The following is a 21452-nucleotide window of genomic DNA, read 5'->3' as shown; positions in this document are numbered from 1 at the left end:
AAGCCTGTCTTTCATGAGTCCAGATTCTTTACCAGCCTGTGATGCATCCATCACCATGTCAGTCTCACTGTTCTGTCACAGAAGACAGGCACACAGATCTACCACCATAGCAATCACAAGAAGCAGAAGATCATGTCTCCAAGTGGCCACGTGGAAATCACATTCACAGAAGTAGCACCAAGGTTCTCCACTTTTGGCTTCCTGGTGTCTGTGTTTAAATCCCTGGCTCTTGTCAGTTAAGCACATCTGGGGCTGAAGAGTTCCACAAACTCTTTCTGGAATCTAGTTTCTTCCTGGCCCAAATACATAGAGAGATAATGTTCCTTAAAGTGAGGAGCCCATTGGTAACTAGAAGTCTTGATTCATATTTCATTATGTTGCCATCCTAGTCTTTTCTGGGTTGGAGGTTTTATTACTTATTCATGATATATTTACTAAAAACTTTACCAATTTATTTTTAAAGGTTTATTTTGGGATCTTAACACAAAACTATATTCGTTCAAAAATATGTGGCGTGTCTTGTACATAGTTCTATTTCTGAGAAGTCCATTACTGGATTGGATGGTTCCAGAATAGCCTGGGAGGGTTGCCACCAACTGACTGTACACTGGGGTGGTCCTTCTCCTGGATTATGGCTGTGATATGCTTTGCCTTTCTTCCTTAGGGTTCAGTGTCCTCTTTAAGGCCATGTTGACCAATAGGAAACATGCAAGCTAGAAGCAGAGCCCAGGAGAATAAGAGAAAGCTCAGAGCTATCTCAGGTCATTGGCATCACAGGAAACAAGTGCAGCACCCCAAGTCTGACACCTTGACAATGCAGAAGAGTCTATGTTTGGCAAAGTAGAGGCAACTGTCATTTCCAGCATTTGACATCCAAGTGCAGAAAAGGGAGAGACTCTTACACCAAAGGGAAAAAACAAGAAGTATCACTTATAATGACCATTTGATTTAAGATTAACTTCTCAGTAAGTAAAGTTCAACATGCCACACTTTAATCTATACAACAAGTTTAATTAATCTATTAAGCCTTTTAAGTAGGGATCATATTTACCTTCAATAGATTAAAGTCACATGGATAAGAAGTGTAAGCTGGCGTTTCTTAGATTGTCTATGTACCACTCAAAGGACAAGAAGACTGTTGACACTCAGCTCCCATAGACATCATAGGAACCAACCAACCAATCATCAGAGAAAGAACAGAAATGTTCAACACTTTGGCTCATAGCAGGACACTCTAAAAGAGTGGTTCTCAACCTGTGGGTTGTGACCCTATTGTAGGAGTCACATATCAAATATTTACATTTCAATTCCTAAAAGCATCAAAATTACAATTATGAAGTATGAAATAATTTTATGGTTGAGGCTTACTGCAACATGCGGAGCTGTATTAAAGGGTCGCAATATTAGGAACATTAAGACTGCTCTAAAGGATCTTGCCTTTGTTTTCCCCAAGCTAAGTCATGGTAGGCATTCCATTGCTTAAAGACACCATTTGGAAAGAATACTCCTTAGCTGAGAAGAGTAGCTATGACTCTTAAAGACATCTATTGGTCTTTGCAGGAATCCCAACACATTGTTAGACCAGCCATGTTTTACACTTTTCCTTTGCCTATGCAGGATTTGAAAAGGTTCATTTTCTTTTTCTTTGAGGTGATGGTTGCAGGCTTTAAATGGAGGCTGATGAAAATATAGAATTAGTGATAAATAAAGCCATTATGTGAGGTGGTTAAATACATCTGAAGATCTAAAGTATAGTTCAGGAGCAATAGTTAATAATGTACTGTATGTGGCTTATTTGCTAGGCAAATAGCTTATCAGCTCTTTGCTGATGATAGACACATGGGATTTTTTGACTGATAATCATTTAATAATGTGTATCAAATCTATTATTTTGCTTATTCATATATGTGTGTATGTATTCTACACTACAACACACACACACACACACGAGAGAAGGCCTTGCTATATAGCCTAGGTAGGCTTCAAATTCATGCTTCTCTCACCTCAGTGTCTCAGCCCTTGTGATTTCAAGCTACCTGACCACAGTAGGTAGTTTAGTGCGGACATCATCTGATCTCCTTATTATCTAAATCAAAGGTCTCTATTGTATTCTTATCTTTCCATTTGGTTCAAAGAATACTCTTAACTATCTCTGCATCCCTCAGTTTCTGAGGGAACTCACTCAAGGAGAGTTCTGGTAAATCAGAAGCTAGGCTAGGACCGACTGGGAGATCCATCCAAGAAAGCACTCTCCAGGCCTTAGCTAAGTATTTGGCAGAATAGTGGCTCTCAGAGCTTGGACCCTATGCCACCAGCACCAGTTTGTTAGGAATCTAAGTTCTTTCTCTGCACATATGTAACAGCTGGGCAGCTGGGTCTTCATGTAAGACTCCTAAAGCGGGAGCAGGGGCTGTCTCTGACTCTGTTGCCTGCCTTTGGATCCCTGTCCCCTAACCGGCCTGTCTTGTCTAGCCTCAAGAGAAGAAGATGTTTCTGCAACTTAATATGCCACAGGGGGTGGGGGGCTGTTGATATCCATGAGAGGATTTCCTTTTTCTGAGGAGAAGGGGAGGAGGGGTGAATGGAGGAGGGAGGTAAGAAGGAGGGACTGGGAGGAGAGCAGGGAGGGGAAGCTGTGATTAGGATGCAAAGCAAACAAATAACTTAATAAAATAATATAAGAGCTTAAAACCCATCCCAGAAAGCAAGACTTAAAGCAATGGTTTTACGTGCGGTTGTCTCTCTTGAGCTGCTGCACCCCCGTGAGCATGTTTTTACTTGAAAGTTAGTCCTGGGAGAAACACTCACACTGGGATGGTGGTCTTGGAGCGCTCTGTCAGTTACTGGATTTTCTCTTACTTTGGTCTGGATTGGCTCCTGTCAGGTTATTCCTAAGGAAACAGGAGTAGGAATTTCACAATGTGGGATCTAAGGGCTCTACAGTGGTATGCTGTGAGCCCCTGCCCTAAGTGTCTGCACTAAGAGGATGACGAGTAATGCCCAGGCAGGGAAGATCAGGAAGTCAGTGACTCACACACCTGGTGACGGATGTGTCACTGGATCCTCCCTTAAAATGTCCTTCCTGAGAAGGCAGCAAAAGCACAGAAAGAGTGTCTGTTGAGGTTTTATTTTCATATGATTCTGTGAAATCTCAGGTAAGCCAGTCACCATGGAAAGTGTCCACAGAAAGCAATCATCAAGGGGGCACATGGAGGATGCTTATGCTTAAAGTCTGGGCCTGGAGAGAGCTTTCTTCCTGTCAAACCAGTGGTTTGTGAGTCAGCCAGTCTCTGTGTTGAACCTTGAGGCATTGCTCAGAGTTTGTCTTTATACAATGAATAGGCCGCCCTGGTGGGGGAAGGGAAGAAGCCTCTTCAACAGGTGGGGCAAGAAAGATGCTTTGGTACCATCCTTGTAGCTGTCTCAAGTAGGAAAGGCGATTAACTCTAAAGGACCTTTCTGTCCCTTGCCTTGGCTATCAAACTGTTCAGCCAACAGTTCCTGAGAATCTAAGATCTCTCCAGGAATCTCACACTGGGGGAAAGAAAGAGCCGAAGCCTGCTGTCAGCCCGAGGGAAAACCTGTCTTCAGGAAGGTGATGTCACACAGTTTTGACCCCTTGACAGGTCACCTTGTGGGGCCCAGATAATGATGGTGGACAGACTCTCTCTCACATGCAAACCTCTTAATCTTTAAACATAAATCTCATCGTAGGACCTCCTCAGAGATAGAACGGGGGAGGCACTGGACCTCTTTTTTCCTCTTCTCCTTTTCCTCTTCCCCTTAGCCATGTGGCTAAGATGAATAAACACACCTACTTTTTCCCTCCGCATTTCACTATTACTTGCTTGTTTCATTGGCTTATTGAGGACAGTCCAGCTCGTTAGGGCTCCAGAGCCCAAGCTCTGACCCTAGCAATTCTAGTAACATCTGGTCTTGAGACTTGAATAGAAGACGTCTATTCCTGTCACTACACTGAAGACAGCCAAGACAATCATGTAGCAGAGTGGTTATAGTACAGAGCTTCGAGGCAGCTCTCACTGCCAAACTGTGAGATCTCTGAAAGGACAAACTGTATTTTAATCTTAGGTACCCAGCACGTGTGAGGTGCAAAATCAATTGTGAAAATGTTTTTGATGAATGGCGAGCATGTGAACCTTTGTGTTAGCTTTTGCTTCTAGCTTCCCGAGGCCACCAGTAAGGGATGGCATTAAAATGTCCAGGACTTCTGAGAGTGAGCACGTGAGCTTCTATTTGGAAACCCCATTTTGCAGTTAATCTCATCTATTTATTAAGCAGAATTATAGAGTTTTAAGATTTGGTGGGACTCTTGAATCACTTAGTAATGTTGGTTCAACTCCTCTATTTCAGAATGATCAACTAGTCCAGACAAGATAAGTGATTGCCTCAGCTTCTGCACTTGTTGGAATGTGATAGGGCCTGGCCTACTATATATGTATAGGACATGTGTATGTATGTATGTATGTATGTATGTATGTATGTATGTGTGTACATATATATATATATAATTTATGTATGTAAATAAAATGGATCTAGTACTTCCAGTCATCCTTAAATAAGAATATAATTCTCTTTTGTGTGTACGTGCATGTGCACTTATGGAGGGTGTATTACATCCATGTATTAGCATGAGTGTATGCTGTTGCATGTGCCCATATGTGTGTGTATGGAGGTCAGAGGCCAATGTCTGATGGCTTTGTTATTGTTCTCCTCTTTATTTTAATTTTAATATTTTTATATATTGAAAGTGTGTTTGAGAAAGTACACATGCCAGAGTGTGCAGGTGGAGGTCAGATGACATCCTGAGGAATTTGGTTCTTTCCTTCTTCTTTTCTGGGATAGAACTCGGACTTCCAGGCTTGCACCACGAGGGTCATTACTAGCTATGCTACCTCACATGCCCACTATCCACCTTATTTTTGAAACAGGGTCACTCATTAGTAGGGAGGGTCTCTCACTGCTGTCAAATTGGATGTTTTGACTGACCTGTGGACCTGTGAACTCCTAGACTCTGCCTTCTGTCCTTCTGTCCTTCAATTCTGGGGTTACAGTTGGAGAAGCATCCAGTGTTTATGTAGGTATGTGGGACTTGAACTCAAGTCCTCATGCTTGTCCAGCGAGCACTTTACTCTCCCAGTCACACCTTTAGCCCTGCAGTTTATACAGTCAAAACACATCTTTTGTAACAAAAGCATCCCTTTTTAAAGAGCTCTGGCTTCCAGAACCATCTGGTTGACCTTCTCCGCCTATCATGCAGGTTATCACGTCTCAATTCGATTTTAGATCCGATCCAACAGAGAAAGTAGTGGAATTATTTATTCATTTGTGTATGTCCTGGATTTTTGGTAAAGAAGTTTATATAATACTAATTTATTTGCTATTTTAATCTGACTGCTTCTTGCTTGGTTTTAGGTGAGCCCCAAACTTTACATATTAGGTTGAGTATGTAGGTTACTGGCAGAGTATTTGACTAGCATATGTCCTGGGTTCAATTACCCACAGACAAAATTTTTCTAGGTTATTTATTTATTTATTGACTTATTTATTTATTGTTATGTGTGCTTTCATGTATGCCCGTGGGTGAGTAAAGGCTACAGTGGGCACTGGATGCCCTGTTTCTTCTTTCTGAGTCTTATTGCCTTGAGATAGGTTGGTTTATTCTCTTAACTTCAAATTCAGTTGGGGACCATCAAGGCCCAGTAGTCCTCCTGTTTTTGCCTCCCATGGCACTGGGGTGACAGGAATGCATGTGGCTGGGCCAAAATTTTTCATGGTAGCTGGGGATTTGAACTCAGGTTCTCATACTTTTGCAGCAAGCATTCTACCCTCTGAGCCATCTCTCAAAATCTCAGATTCCTATCATTTAATCTTCAGATAGAAATCCTAGTTATATTAAACTGCAAGTATAAAAATAAAATCTTAAGAGAAAAGCTACCATAGTTGAAAACTTCTACATTATTTTGATATTTCAGAACAGTGGTTCTCAACCTTCCTAAGGCTATGACCTTTGTTTTTACTGTATGTCCATGGACATTGGTTCTTTTGAAAGTTCATATCGTAAACTTGTTTCCTCCTCTCCTCATACTTTCCCTCCATCCTTGCAACACCCTCCTCCCCAACAAAGAAGGAAGAGCTCATGCCACTGTTCAGCAGACGAGAGGCAAGGCTGGCTCTCTTCTGCTCTCATGCCTTCAGATATGGCCCAGCAGCAACCTCACATCTAGGGCCACCTCTACTGTGCTGCCGGGTGAGGTGCAGGACCCACCCTCCAAAGTTTTCCAGCTGGTGAGGGACAGGGTCAGTTCTCCTACTTTCATTACCCAAGAGCCAGGCAAGAGGCAGGGCCAGCTCTCACACACTCACACTCTTGGGGTGGGCTTACTCATGACCTCTGCCATGAGGGTCAGCTCTACTGAGCTGCTGAGCTGAGGTGCAGGGACAGCTCTCCCAAGTGGTGCCACAGGTGAAGGGCAAGGACAGCTCTCCTGCTCTCAGGTGGTGAGGGTCAAGGGGGAGGGTCAAGGGGGGGGAGAAGAGTATCTCTCTTTGACACCACATGGGAGACAAGTGGTAGGGCTGGCTCTCCTGCAACTCCAGCAAAGTGTGTGCACTTTCCTGAGTACTGCCATGCTGTGACCTTTTAATACAATGCATGTTGTGGTGACCTCCTAACCATAAAATTATTTTTGTTCCTACTTCATAACTGTAATTTTGTTACTGATATGATTTGTAATGTAGATATCTGGTATGTAGAATACAACTCCTGTGTTAGACTCCAGAGGGGTCATGACCCACTGGTTGAGAACTGCAGTTTTAGAAGGTACTCTCACAATAATCTCCAAGACATAGGTCACATGGAGAAGACTACTAGGAATTACTAACTAAAATGTTTGGCCTCAAAACGGAAAAGGCAAGTTGGAAAGTCAATTAAAAAAAATGGAGAGATATGTGAAGCATATGTTTAGACGTAAACAAGCTTTTATTGTGAAACCTCTAGAAAATTAACTTAAAACCATTGAGTGGGAAGATGGATAATGAAAATGAATAAATGAGTCATAAATGAAGAAAGGAAAGTATAGACACACAGTGAAATAGTAAACAAAACACCAGTTCCCAAAGGTGCCTCCCAAATAAATTTGATAAAATGAAAACAGTAGCCAATATAATATTGTATTAAAGTTATCTGGGCAGCAGTGGCAGGGGTGGGAGTGGGATTGGGGGACCAGACTTTCTTCCACACATCTGATAAATAAGAACAAAGGTATAACACCTGAGCATTGTTTGAGTAATATTTAATATGTCCAAATAATGGGCCATTATTGTTCTTCAGTTATAAAATTGATGTTATAAAACTATGTTTACAGGGCTTGGGAAATGGTTCAATGGATAATGTGCTAGCCACACTAGTGTGAGGACCAGAACTCTTGTCAAAGTTGGAAGCATCGTGTAATCCCAGCGCTTAAGGAGGGAGAGACGGGATCCCAGGGCCAAGTCAGTTAGCTAGACCGGCTGGAGTTGGTAAGCTTCATGTTAAAGAAGAGGCTCGGTATCATAAAGTGGAGTGTGATTGAGGAAGATGAGCAGTGCCAACCTCAGGCTCCAGAAGCCCGTGTACACACACACACACACACACACACACACACACACACACACACACACACACAAACACACACACACACAAACACACACACACACACAGACACACACACACACACACACACGCATCCCATGCATATGTGCCCTCTTGCATGAAAATACACACAACAAAAGAAATGTGTTTATAATATAATGAAAGAAGCCAAGGTGTCACAAAGTACAGGATGATATTTCCTAATAAGGTATAGTGCATATGGATGGATGGATAATATGCATGTTCTAAAAATCTGAAGAACTACATTTTGTCACTCAAGGGGGGGTTAGATTATGTGGCTGTTACTAATAAGGCCCCAACTAACATTACTAACTGCAGTAAAATATGAGTTATTTCATGGCACTTACCAATATGGTTTATAAACGGGGCCCTGCCCATCAGAGACAGGGGCAGATGGAGGCTTCAAAAGTTTCCCTTACTGCTGAGGGAAGAAAAACTCAGGCCAACTTTCACCCAGTGCATGACATTTCTGGTATTTTGTTGATCAACAAAGATTACAAGATCGTGCTATACTTCAAAGGGAGCTAAGGAGTGTGATGCATAGTGAGCTCAGAAATTTGTTATTTCTGCAGACTCTCCTAATGACTACCATACTGACAATCTTTTTCTTCTGTTTGCTTGTTTGTATTTTCTGATTTTTAAACTACAGCATGTATGATACTTGACTAATAAAAGCCACCATTCAGACATATGGCCACAATCCTGACTATATGGAATGTTGGCTATTTTATTTTTATTAATTGGTAAAATACCTCTCAGTTTTGGTCTTTATTCTGCTAACTATCATATTTTGCTTCCCAGTGTGATGATCTTGGCAGTTTTGAAAAACATTTAAATTGTTACCAATATGACATCGGGCAGGGTGAGCATTATAACATGCCAGGAAGACTGTTCCTTGAGTGAGAGCCTTTAATATGCTACTAAATTCACTCAAAATTATGTTCTTATGCCCAGGAGGTTGTCATTTGTATATTATTTATTATAAACTCCGTCATGGGACTTGCCACATGGAACTACCATTTAAAAAAGATTTTATTTTTACTCTTAAAGGTGTGTGTGTGTGGTGTGTGTGTGTGTGTGTGTGTGTGTGTGTGTGCTTGGAGTCCAGAAGAGGACATTGGATTCCCTGGAGGAGCAGTATGTGCCCTTAATCTCTGTGCCCTCTCTCAGCACCCCCTTCCCTTACCCTGCCCCTGCTGCTCACCTGATGCTGTTTTGAGTTAGCATTATTTGCTTGGTCTTTAACAAGCACCCCTCCCCCACACCCAGGAGTCAAGGCGTATTTCCTGGGCCATTATTTGGCTACTTGGCTACTTAATATGTTCTTCTGTGACCTTGTTAGAGACTGAGAGAGCAAGCTTGTTGCTGTGTGAATCAGAACAGCTCTCTTCTTGCTCTCAAGCACTTTCTCTATTTTGCTCCCTGGATGTTCCCTGATGAGTCGTCAGCAGGTTTGCTCCAAGTAATCTGTGTTGACTCCTCCATGCTCGAGGGTAGAGGATTGGCACACCCTGATAGCTACCACTGCGAATCTGACGGGATTCAGAATCTCTTGGGGACAAGCCTCTGGCCATGTAGAGCTCAGGTTAGAAGGCTCATGCTGGCTGTGAGCAATGTCGTTGAATGGACTGGGGACCTAGACTGCGTTGAAAGAAAAAACACTAGCTGAATGTAAACATATGTCACTCTCTGTTCCTTTACTATACACTCAGTAACTCTGTGTCTGTCACCATGTCTATGTTGCCAGGATGGACCTCCCTCTGAGCAGTTAGCCAAAATAAGCCATTCTTTTCTTAAGTGGACTCCATCAGGTCTTTTATCACAGCAAAAAGACAAGAATTATGCACATATCCAGTAAAGGGCTCCAAGGATCTCTCATGGAGCAGCTGGGATTTTCCCATGCCCCTCATGCTGGAGCCACCAGTCCTAGTACTCCAGTAAGCAAAATAAACATATAACACAGAGCAAGAAATTTAAAAAATGCAAAGCTTTGGAATTTTGTAAAGTGCTGTTTTAGGATAGCAGCTGGAAACAGAGAAGAATAAAGCAGACAGAAAAACAAAACCAACACAGGGGGGGCGGTGGGGGGGAGAAAGAGGAATACAAAAAATTATAGGTTGCATAAAGTCCATCTATAAAGACTAATTGAAACTGTTATCTGTGAAATATGTACATGCATATATTAATCTTAGTTGTTATATACCCCCTGGAGCATGGTGCACAAGCACTCCCCTGGGACCTAGGAGGGATAGACCTAGTGCAAACCTTTTCCCTCAAAGAATAGCTTGTGAATCAAATCAAAACTCTTTTCTCACCTCGTATGTGCGGGGCACTTGCCCACAGTGGTGAGGAACGTAGGGTGGCTGCTACCCTGCTGGAGTTTACCAGAGCAGAAAGATGCTTTCTAAGCAGGAGGAGACTGTGGCCAGAACTCTGGGATCAGCACAGGATGCTGCAGGAGTAAGCTCGGCCAAGCATCCTCAAATTTAGAAGACTGGAGAGTCCTGGGAAGGCTTGCTGGGGGAAAAAAAAGTGTTTCAAATGAGAGAGAAAAGACAAGTGTTTTTGTTTCATTCTTTGTTTTGCCAAGCTGAAGAGGTGGGCATAAAACACTCCCGATTTATGGAATAGTAAAATAATAAACTCAAGTTTGAGCTCTTGAAAGTTGTCAACATTTGGGGGAGCTTATGGCCTGCACAAGGCACTTCTCCTTTTTAAAAACCACACTTTTCCTTTTTACACCACAGAAAACAAAACCATTGAGACAAGTCATGGTTTAATAGCTCCCAGGAACCCAGGGCTGGCCAGTGCCTCTCAGTAGGAGCATCCATATACAACAACATCCATATACAACTACAGTTATTTGGTTGTCTGAACATGAACATTTGCTAGCAGCTATAATGGCGATCACTGCTTCTACCTTATCTCATTCCTGCCACATGGATGCAAATAATAAAGTCTCTCTTTGGGCTTAGTTTTTGTCTTTTCTATCCTGCTTCCATATCTTCACCTCGGACTTGCTGACATAATGGGCAAGTATACTGAATTTCAGGCTAAGGGAGATGCAAATACAATCCAAAATAGCTAGTTGCATCAGGACGATTTCTTTGTCCATAAACAGTACCACTTTCTTGATTGTTGGCATCTTGTCCTCCAAGGGGCTGCTTATCATGGGGCTTGAATGGAGTGCCTGAAGACTGGAGGGAAAGCTTGGATAGTTCTCTGAATTCTTTTCTGAATTAAAAGGCAGTCCCTCCCAAGCTATGATTCTGGTGTTTGAGAGTTTCAGCATTGGACACGTGAAGAGAAAAGAATGCATCTGCGTAACAGGGAGAAGAAGGAAACGGTTGCTTTTAAACCAACCAAACACTTGGAAAACTAATGATCAGTCTTAACATTTATACAGACCTGCCCCATCCACTCAACCGTGATTCCATAAACGTTAGCAGAAGCCAAAGATCCAAAAGGAAAAGAGGCTCTTGTGATAAAGCCTGGAATTTAGAGTGGGGGGGGATAAAAAAATATTCAATAGCGGAACAAAACATGAATATTTCAACTTTCTGGCAATCCTGTTTCTTGGGATGTTTTGATGTAGAATTGGGAGAGACTTGGAGAGAGGAAGTGAGATAGGGAAAAATGAGTGACAAGAAATAGAAGGCCATTAGAATGGAAAGCACTGTAAAGGAGCTTGGGAGCAGCTTTAGTGTTTAAAGAAAGCAGAGGGAGAGAGGCAGGGAGCTATTAAAGAAATGATCACCATGGCCAGTCTACAGATGCCTATTGCACAAGAGGTTATATGTTGAAATCCTTACCTGTTAGGCTTTTCTCAGTCCTGACATTACTGAGAAAGATGCAAGGATGCAAATTTGTGTCAGAGAAGTTGAAAATTAACTCTAAAGTAAATTTCATACATTCTGATGCTGAAAGTGATAATGGTAGTGAAAACATTCTGCATACTGCACAACTACTGATGGTGATCCATTCATGGATTAAATACTTATTAAACATCTACAATATGTGTATTTACTGAACTCTGGAGAAATATAAGACTGATTATGTGTTGTAAAGGAACTTACATATGAAGTCTCACAGAAATTCTTGTTGTCTAAATAATATACCCATATATAAAAACACCTAGCAAGGCCTAAGATTTCATGGCAGCATGGTATGCTGGTTAACATGTGAGAATCATGAGTTCAAGGCCAGCCTGACCTAGATAATGATATTCTCACTGGAGAAACATTGGCAATTTTTTTTTAAGATTTCAACGCTACAAGTGTATTTAGATCATCTGCCTGATCTACAAAGCTGCCAGTATTCCACAGCCCATTGGAATTTAACCAGGAAAAAGCAATTTGACACATAACCTCAAACATTCCTTCTAATCTTACCTCTTTTACATTATTAGCCTTTCTACTAGTGTTCAGGATGAAGGTAAAATTGAATAATTCACTGTGATGAGTGCCTGCCTTATAAAGGAGCTTTTGGTCCACTTTTTGTGAACCAGCTTCACGTCAGAGTCTCCAGATGGTCTCCATATAAAGCATGCAGGCCGGAGGGTAATAAACAGGCAAAAGCTGGCCAGCATGATTCAGCCGCTCAGCAGCAACAGCTGATTGGGCTGTTATCATAAATACCCCAGTGTATGGGAGTTACCAATAACTGGTAATGACTGAGGGGTTGGATCTGAGCCTGCATACAGATCTCTAGAAATGTCTTAGTGGTTATAGGAATGCCAGTAAAACTGAAGCATGCATACATTATAAATAACAGTGATTACTAAAATGTGGTCCATGAGCCAACTGTAGCAGCATCACCTAGCAACTAGTTCATGCCTCCCCTTAGCTCTGAACCAGGGTTCTGAGAAGAGACTAACAACCCAGGCTTTCCATACTAGGAGGTAATCCCTCATATCTGGGTGTTGCTAAAATTGTGAGACCCACTGTTTCAAAAGTAGCAAAAGAGAAGCTGTGGGAGTGGTCTAATGAAGGGTTCTCAACCTTTCCCACTCATGAGCCCTTCTTGTCTGGGAAATTTTATTTAACTCCAGGCATATAGTGTACGTATATAAATCATACTTATATTGATCATAAGTCATGTACTTGTCTGAAAATAGCTTTTATATACATATAATTTTGACATTTTCTAAAGATGTAGGCACATTTACATACTAATGAGATGAATGTGCTTGCTTAATTTTGCATAAAGAATAAAATATTGGCTGAATATTTGATACTGTATCTCAACATTTTTCAGAGTTGATTGGTAGTTTTCGCTTATGGTCATTCAAGCTGAGCATGCTGCTTTTCATTAATAAATAGTACAAATATCAGAAGGAGGCTTATGACAGTCTCAGAAATTATTAGGATCTGTCCTAATCCCAAGCCAAAATTCATTTATCACTTCTAAATATGAAACTCCAGCCAACATCGCAAAATCAATTTTTAAAATAAATAAGCCATTTCAATCCATTCTGAGCCAAGCCAAAGATACACTAGCTTGGTATTTACATGCTGATAAGACACAGTAGGAAGATGTTAAGGAGTTCACTTTCTTTAATAAAACTATTATATTTTACTAGGACTAGAAAATTTTGTATGTATGAACAAAACAAGTTATAACCCCCTTAAACCTTGCAAATCATTACATATAAAAGTCTCTGCATTGGAGTGTTGAGGCAGTGTTCCTTGGCATGATGGCACACACTGCAAAGTGCTCACAATGCGTGCTCAGAACCCAGGTCACAGTGAAGTCTCCCCACACAACACAGGAAAGCACTGCTGGAAAAGCACTGCAGACCTATTATATGCTTGATTTTGAATTATTATTATTCAATAATAATAATAATAATAATAATTATTATTATTATTATTATTATTATTATTGTATACTCAGGAGCTGCTTACTCTTAAATAAGTCCTTTATCTAGCTATGAGGCTCCACAAAGGGCCATGACACACAGTTTAAGAAGCTGGGGTTTCATGGACCTAGGGACGTTATCGTGGGTCACTGGAATAGTGGATGAAGAACAACAGATCAGACTATGGGAAAGAAGTGACGAGCAACTGTGACCTCCATAGGTCCCTCAGCTTCTGGTGAGGCAAGTCGACACAACAATTGTCATGTGTTCTTCAGGGACTCACACCTGACCTTGCTTTTTCAAACTCTAAAGCTCTCCTAATTCCCATGCCCCCCCCCCCGCCCCGGAAGTCTATTTACTTGTGTCAGTTTTTCTGGACTTGCTAAAAAAAGCCTGTTCAAATCCAGCTGAAGGAGATGAAGACAGACAGCACTAGAAAGTGCACACACCATCTACAAGGGCCTAAATCACATGCTTCACACCTCAAACCAGTTAGAAGCTTTAGCACCCACAGGTTTTGGCCAGTAATATAATGCCACACATCAGATGAAATTCAGCTAACACGAATTTCAACCAATAACTTTTTTCCATTTTGTTGGACAGATTGTAGCAAACACGTTGAGAATATGATGCACACGGGGTTACCACAAGCTAGCATCTCTTGAAAGAAAATAAAAACTGATTGAGGGAAATCACACAAAGATAGACAGCGACAGGAAGTTCCTTTAGTCTTTTCACTTTTGTGAATTCACATTTAGAAAAGGAGTGATTGGTTTTCCAGTACTGTACAAAACGGCCTTGTGTTACAAAACAGGAGAAAAGAGATACTGAGCCTGGTGCTGAGCCTACATGTTAAGCTAAATATTAACTTTAAATTATATCCTGCATATTCTGGATTGTCACAGAAGAAAACATGACCTGTTTAAGAAACTATTACTGCTGTATAAAATAATTAGACACTTGACTTGAGAATGAAGACACTAGTACCACCCTTTGACATGAGAGGAGAAGAATTGGGGAGAAGCTCTGGTCCTCAGTATCTACCCAGCGAGGACCTCTTTACCATTTTTTCATGGAGTGCTCATGGCCTGGGAACTTCTGGTTGTGAACCATGGTGCTGCCTTATAACCCAAGCCCCCTCGGCCTCCTGTCTCTGCCTAAGATTGGCCCTCGGTGCCTGCATTTCCTCGCTTTCCAACTTAGCTTGACCATAAGCCCCTTGGGAATAAGAACACATTTCTGTTTCCTTACCACTGAAGTAGCTTCACAAAAACATCTTTAGCCAGAAACCATTTCTATCTTCTGTGCCTCCTAAAATTAGATAGGATCAAGCCATCCAGTTGTCATTGGCATGGGGACCTGTTGCCAAATTTAAAGAATGTTTCTGTTACTGTGCTTTCTTCCTTCTAAGAGAACGCAAAGACATATTCCTCAAAGAGTGAGCTGTGACTCCCTATGACCGTCAAAGGCCCTATGCTCTTTGAATTTGTCATTATATGTAGCATGGCAAACCCTTTCCTTCACACTTTCTCCAGGCTAAGGTGCAATTGGCCTTAAGTAGAACCACTCGGCCTCTGTAAGTTGGATTTTCTGTGATGCTGAATGGAGATTCTAATTGAATGAACTGTGCACACGAGGCAGAGTTGTAGCAATTCATACTCAGATGGTAAATTAATATTTAGCTTATGAAACAGATAGCAAGTCTCACAAGCCACAAATAATTTGGAAATGATTTAGTTGGAAAGAAAGGAGTGTGTGTGTGTGTGTGTGTGTGTGTGTGTGTGTGTGTGTGTGTAGATATTGATATGCTCCCTTATAGACATCACTAAAGAACAAAATTTTGATCTTTCTGTCATTTCTCTACTGTCTTCCCCAGCTTCACTTCACTTAGTTGACAAGGAAAGACTTAGCATGCTCTCGAAGGGAATTTATATATTAAAAGAGCATCTCCCCCAAGTCAACGTGTACGCCCTCTTATAGGTAATCCCTAGAGGTCCACATAAAAATACAACCTTTCCTTTTAAAGAGTGACTAGTAGAGTTCCCCGCCCCAGGCAATCACGGGCTCAGATGGTGCAGGGTCCACATTGTCACAGAAAGGCCTGAGAAGCAATTGCCTTTGGCAGTGTTGAGGGGAACTCAATAATCTCTGGAAAAAAAACCAGGACCTAAATATTTTCCAGATCCTCTGTAAGCCACTCTGAGAATTCTCCAGAGTTAAGTTTATAGCAGAGCAATGAGGAATATTTAACACTTTTTTTGAGAAATGAGTGCTTATGTCCAGAAACCCAGTGAACATCTGGGTTCTCACCAACTTAACAATAAGACATAAATGGGTTCCCACATGTGCAATTGTAGAAAAATGTAAAAAATGAAAAAAAATACTTCTGCTCACTTATTTATGAGGGAAAAACATATTGAAAATAATTATTCTCCAAGTCAGATTTTAGGCCAAAATTCCATTATCTTCAGTTTTTTTACTGTCACTTCTTGATCATGATACTTCTATATATTACCTTTTATTTGGCCCCAAAATAAGTGACACTCTGCACATTAGTTGGACTGTATTTTTTTAGAGGTACAAGTTGAAGAAGGCCTGAAGCAGGAACATACACCATCTGAACTGAGTATCGCCGAATTGTTTCCAAGCCCCATTCTCATAGAGACATTAGGCTATCTCAAATTCAGCTTTCTTCTTGCAGCACCCATCTGCTTCCCACACCTATTCTTACTTCTTGTTCACTATTTGTGGTAGTTTGAATAGAAATTCCCCCCCCCCATAGCCTCATAGATTGGAATGCTTGGTCATAAGAGGGGGCACTATTAGGAGGTATAGCCTTGTGGAAGAAAGTGTGTCACTGGGGGTGGGATTTGAGGTTTCAAATGCTCAAACCAGGGCCATCATCTCTCTCTTCTGATGCCTGCTGATCCAGATGTAGAACTCTTGCCTCCTTCTCCAGTACCATGTCTGTCTGCACGCTGCCATGTTTCCCTCCATGATGATAATGGACTAAGCCTCTGAATGTTAACAAGCTCCAGTTAAATGTTTTCTTAGATAAGGCTTGCCACAGTCATCGTGTCTCTTCACTGCAATAAAACCCTATCAAAGACACTAGAGATCTTGAACTTTCATCTGTGTTCCTTTCTATATAATTCTCTTCCACAGCTGGCCTCCTCTTTAATCCATGGGAGAAGTAAGTTCAACAGAATAGTTTAGACTTTGATTCCTAAGGCTTGTTTTGAAGTGTGTGGATCAACCATGCGGTTAGCAAAATGATAGGTCTTGAGAGGGAAGAGGCTGCATCGATGCCCTGGAAGTAGTTATGGACAACTGTGAGCCAGCCTCATGCAAGTGTTGAGAAGTACGGACCATGGTTCTCTGCAAGTGCACATCGATGAGCCATCTGCCCAACCCTGCTCCCTCATTTTCAAAAACATAGCACTATTAAATAGAAATCTTAGTTTCTCTTTTTTTCCCCTAGCCGATTCCCCACTATGCATCCCTGATGTGAGATGGAAGCAGGATCTTATCCACTGAGAATATTTTCCCAGCCACGGTGTTTGGTTTCTCAACAGCACAGAGGGATGCTGGACTGGGGACTGATGCCACACCCGAGATGTGGAGTTGATAAAAGAACTGGACCATGAAAATATTGCTTTTAGGGCTGGGACTGGCAAACCCTGTGTTTAAATTAAAAACACCATGCATTTGGGGCCTAGAAAATTGCCAGTGTTCTTTGAAATCACACGGAGTTGACATGACAAAAATGTGGAATGTTAGGATACACATATGACTGAAATTATTTCAAGTCAGCTTTATTTCATTTTATTCTTTTAAAAGATGAAAATAGAAGAAAAAAAACCCATGAAAACCACTCAAGCCATGGCATCAATGATGCCCTTTCTCAGGACCTGGCATTTCTTCTCACATTTCTCAAACTGACACTTCTTTAGACAGACAATGCATTGAAGAGCAGCTGTGCTAAGCCACCAACATCTTAGAGTCTGATCCTCATCAGTTTCCGGGAGACTGCATATTCATTAGGCTAGGGACTCAAGATCATCTCTCTTTCTTCCTACTTTGTTAATTTCTCAAGCCTTGAAGGGTCTCAGCTTGTAGAAGAACCCTGCAGCCCAACCCTGAGTTAGGAGAAGCAATCCTATGACATGTAGCCTTGTAGCGCATCCATCACCCAGACGCATCTTAGAACCCTTTACTTGAGAGGATCCAGAGCCCTCAGCAGGAGAGGAGAGCGGGAAGGTCTAATATGATGAGGCTCTGCTAGGCACTGCTTTCTCTTCTCTCACCTTCCTCCACATGTAGAGCAACAATGGGGGGAGGTCTACACCTCGCAACACTGCCACCAATAACTGATCCTATATCCTCACTAAATAATAGCACTGAATAAAATCAATACCGTTTGCACGTTTCTCCCGAATTCTGCCAGGTTGGCTTCTACATGGCACCTTCTCTTAGCATAGCTTTTCCACTGACGGATGAGAGAAGACAGGACCTGGCAGCATTTGAGAAGAAACCCCACTGTCCTGTGGTATTAGGAGTAAACCTTTGGGGTGGACTTAGCCAGTCTGGTGTAGCCTGTGCAACAACAACCCTCAGTAATTCCTACAGAGTTCTTATTTGTCTTATCCTGCTAGTGGGTAAGAAAAATACATAAACTAACTTAATCAACAAAAGTTTATTAAGTACCTGTCTAGCGTAGGCAATTCTAGCAGACAAGAAACACAGAAAGACATGAATATGCGGTGTCATTGTCTATCCAGAAGAGAAATTCCAGCAAATAGGTTTTGAACAAGTCAAGAGCTTGGGTGATGTGTAAAGCGATGGAGAGAGCACAAGACTCTAGAAACATGCTTTGCCTGAGAGCTCAGCCTCACAGAGCTTTATTTAAAATGTGTGTTGCCCAAGCTATCCAGCGGATGGTGCTTGTGGTCGTGCTAGGAAACTGACACATTTACTTAGGTACAGCATCGTCCTTCACTGATGGCGGAGAGGTCAATGGCTTCATCTAAGCCATTTGAGCTGTACCAAGATGACCATCAATAAAGGGGACCACTGAACACTGCTGAGACGAATCCCGGGGACAAAGTCTCAGGTGTCAAGGGAGTCAGGCTCCAAGCCTTTCCCTATACCCACTTGACACTGTTGTGATTTCATAGCTGCTAAAGGGATGCAGAAGGCCATGTTGGTATTCACACCATATCTCCCTTGTATGTCTTTACTTGTCCCTGTGGTTCATGCAGTGGCTCTCATACTGTAATATGGGCTGGTGGTGCAGGCACCTGGGAAATCTGGTGAAAATGGAATTCATGAGTTTTTCTGCAAGTAGGACTGGTTGTGTTTATTTGGAACAGATTCTAAGAATGTGTGTATGTGTGTGTGTGTGTGTGTGTGTGTGGTGTGACATATGAGCATGTGTGTTAAAATGTTCTTACAGAAGCCAAAGGTTTTCCACTGTTTCTCGTTTCGTGTGTGTGTGTGTGTGTGTGTGTGTGTGTGTGTGTGTGTGTGTGTGCGTGCCTGGATCTCTCAATGAACCTGGAGCCTGCATTTTGAACTAAACTTGCAGCCACCAAACCCTGGGATCCCTCAGCCCCTCTCCCTTCACCTGGTAGTCCTGGCCTTACAGGAATATGTCGCTGCACTTAGCCATGGGTGCTGGGAACCTGAGCCCAGGCCATCACGCTTGTAAGCACCTTCCCTTCTGACCTGCCCACTGCCCACCACAGTCCAAGCTCTTCAACTCATTCAACTGTTGTTTTCATGCGGAATTTTGAGCAGCACCATCAGTGCATTGAGATCACTGCCCGCTTTTAAAAATATATATATATTTTATTAATTTATTCATATTACAATTGCTATCCCATCCCTTGCATCCTCCCATTCCTCTCTCCTCCCATTTTCCCCTTACTCCCCTCCCCTATGACTGTGACTGAGGGGGACCTCCTCCCCCTGCCTGCTTCTTTCGTCAGACCTTTCCGAGTTCCTTCCTTAGAGTCAAATAGTTACCAGTATATTCATTAAGCATGATTGTTTCTGTACTTAAACCAAGAAAGAGCAGAAGTGTGTGATTTGTATTTCTGGTGGGAGTGGGCAGGGGAACACTCTTGGCCTCAGCCAAAGATCTTCACATGTCTAGAGAACACTCAAACGACAACCCTTATACACTCAGCCCTCCTTCAGAAGAGTAGGCCCTGCCAGCCCCTGACCTCCTAGGATGTGTGGACACATCAGAGTATAGGCAAAGGCTTTTGCAAGAAAAAGAAACTCTTGGTATTCTGCTACAGAATGCCTACCTGGGGGTTGGGGCAAAGGAAATGTTAGGGTAAAGGTAAAGTTCACACTGTACTGGGTCCCTAGCACAGTCAGGTATGCAGGAAGCCAGTGTCAGCCCGCTTAGCTTATGTGGGCCAGAGGCAGAGACAGCAGAGCGTTAGAAAGCCATTCTGATTCAGGGTGAACCAGAACAGATACCCAAAGCCTTCCTTGGTGCTGTTCATGGCTATGTTATTAGCATTTTCTTCCTCTTCTTCCTCTCACCCCGTCCCTTTCTCTACTTTCTCTCTTACGAGAAAGAGAATAATGTTTCTTCATTGCTATGACCCAGGTCTGTCTATAGTTTTCAGGCGGCCCTTAATCTGGAGATTCCCTTGCTTCCATCTGCCGCATCCTGGGATTGCAAGTGCGTGCCTCCATATCTGGCAATAACGATTATTTTGAAACTAGAACGTACAAAACTTCTGCTCTATCAAATTAGAAAAGACTGTCCTCAGAACAGGGTCACCTCTTGAATAATAACAATAATAAAGGACCATAGACTTTTGTCCTAATTAATGACAGTGGATGGAAGGTCATGGAGTAAGAAGGTCATGCATTTTCATAGTATTCACAGCCTTTCTTTCAGTACAGCACTTAGGATTTGGGGGTGTGTGTGCAAATTATTCTCTATCAAATTCTAGGTGTTGTCAGTCCAAATGCAAACATTAAGAGCAACCTGGGGGTGCATGCCTGGTATGTGCGAAGGCCCAGGTTCCACCTCCAGCGCCACACAAGCCGGGGATGGTGATGTGTGCTCGCCATCCCAGTACTTAGGAGTCAGAGGCAGGAAGATCAGAAGTTGAAGGTATCCTCGGGGATACAGTGAGTTTGAGGCCAGCCTAGACATTATGGGACCCTGATTTTTTTTTTTAAATTCAAAATCAAACGAGAAAATAATGGACATTTTTTTTTCATTTTGTAAGAAAATTAGCCATTAGTTTGAGCGAGGTAATTTCAAAATAAGCAAGTCAAGGGTGGCTATCAAACTAGAACTGTCTTTCAACAGAAATCTTTTTCTGTCATTGGTGCAGTCACATCCTCTCACAGGATGCTCATTGGTGCAGTCACATCCTCTCAAAAGATGCTGGAGTTGTAATCATTGTGCCTGTGGCTCTGGACTCATTTGGGGGAAAGGATCTTTGTATGTTACTATGAGGTCATGGGGATAAGCTCTATGTAAATCCTATATATTCCTCTCACTAAGAAGGTGGCTTTGACAAGTCTCTGCATATACATTATATAGCTATTAGCGTAGTACTCCTCCTGACTGTGAGAATGAGAAGGTCTCTGACTTTTGTGCCTGCTGTTGGGGCTCTTTTCCTCCTGCTGGGCTTTAATGTCTAATTTTGACATGGTAGTCTTTGCTTCATCTTATTATATATTTTGTAATATTTGGTTACTATCTCGTAGAAGCCTGTTCTTTTCTAGTGAGAGAAAGAAAGGAAATGGATCCAGAAGGGAGGTGGGAGGAACTGGCGGGGGGGGGCGGGGGGGAGGGGTTAGAGGAGGGAAAACCATGATCAGGATATATTGTATGAAACAAATCTATTTTCAATAAAAGAAAAAAAAAAGAGAGAGAAGGTG

General features: G+C 42.1%; 1 protein-coding gene across 3 annotated transcripts in view; it reads right to left on the bottom strand.

Annotated features, from left to right (window-relative positions):
• The window catches only part of PHLDB2 (pleckstrin homology like domain family B member 2), a 217986-nt gene that overhangs the window by 162845 nt on the left and 33689 nt on the right, over window positions 1-21452 (bottom strand). Inside the window, exons 2-3 of one of the 3 annotated variants that reach the window (XM_084801890.1) lie at window positions 9988-10189; window positions 2809-2891 (exon numbers count right to left, since the gene is read on the bottom strand). The exons of 1 other annotated variant lie outside the window; for it this stretch is intronic. The gene's annotated coding sequence lies outside the window, so the exon portion shown is untranslated. The remainder of the gene's footprint in view (window positions 1-2808; window positions 2892-9987; window positions 10190-21452) is intronic. One more of the 3 variants, XM_084801889.1, reaches the window with a different exon arrangement.

The sequence above is a fragment of the Acomys minous genome (assembly GCF_964271855.1).
Source record: "Acomys minous genome assembly, chromosome: 11".
Taxonomy (NCBI): Eukaryota; Metazoa; Chordata; class Mammalia; order Rodentia; family Muridae; genus Acomys; species Acomys minous.
Note: the sequence above shows the minus strand (reverse complement) of the source record. Positions and strands in the feature narration are given on the sequence as shown.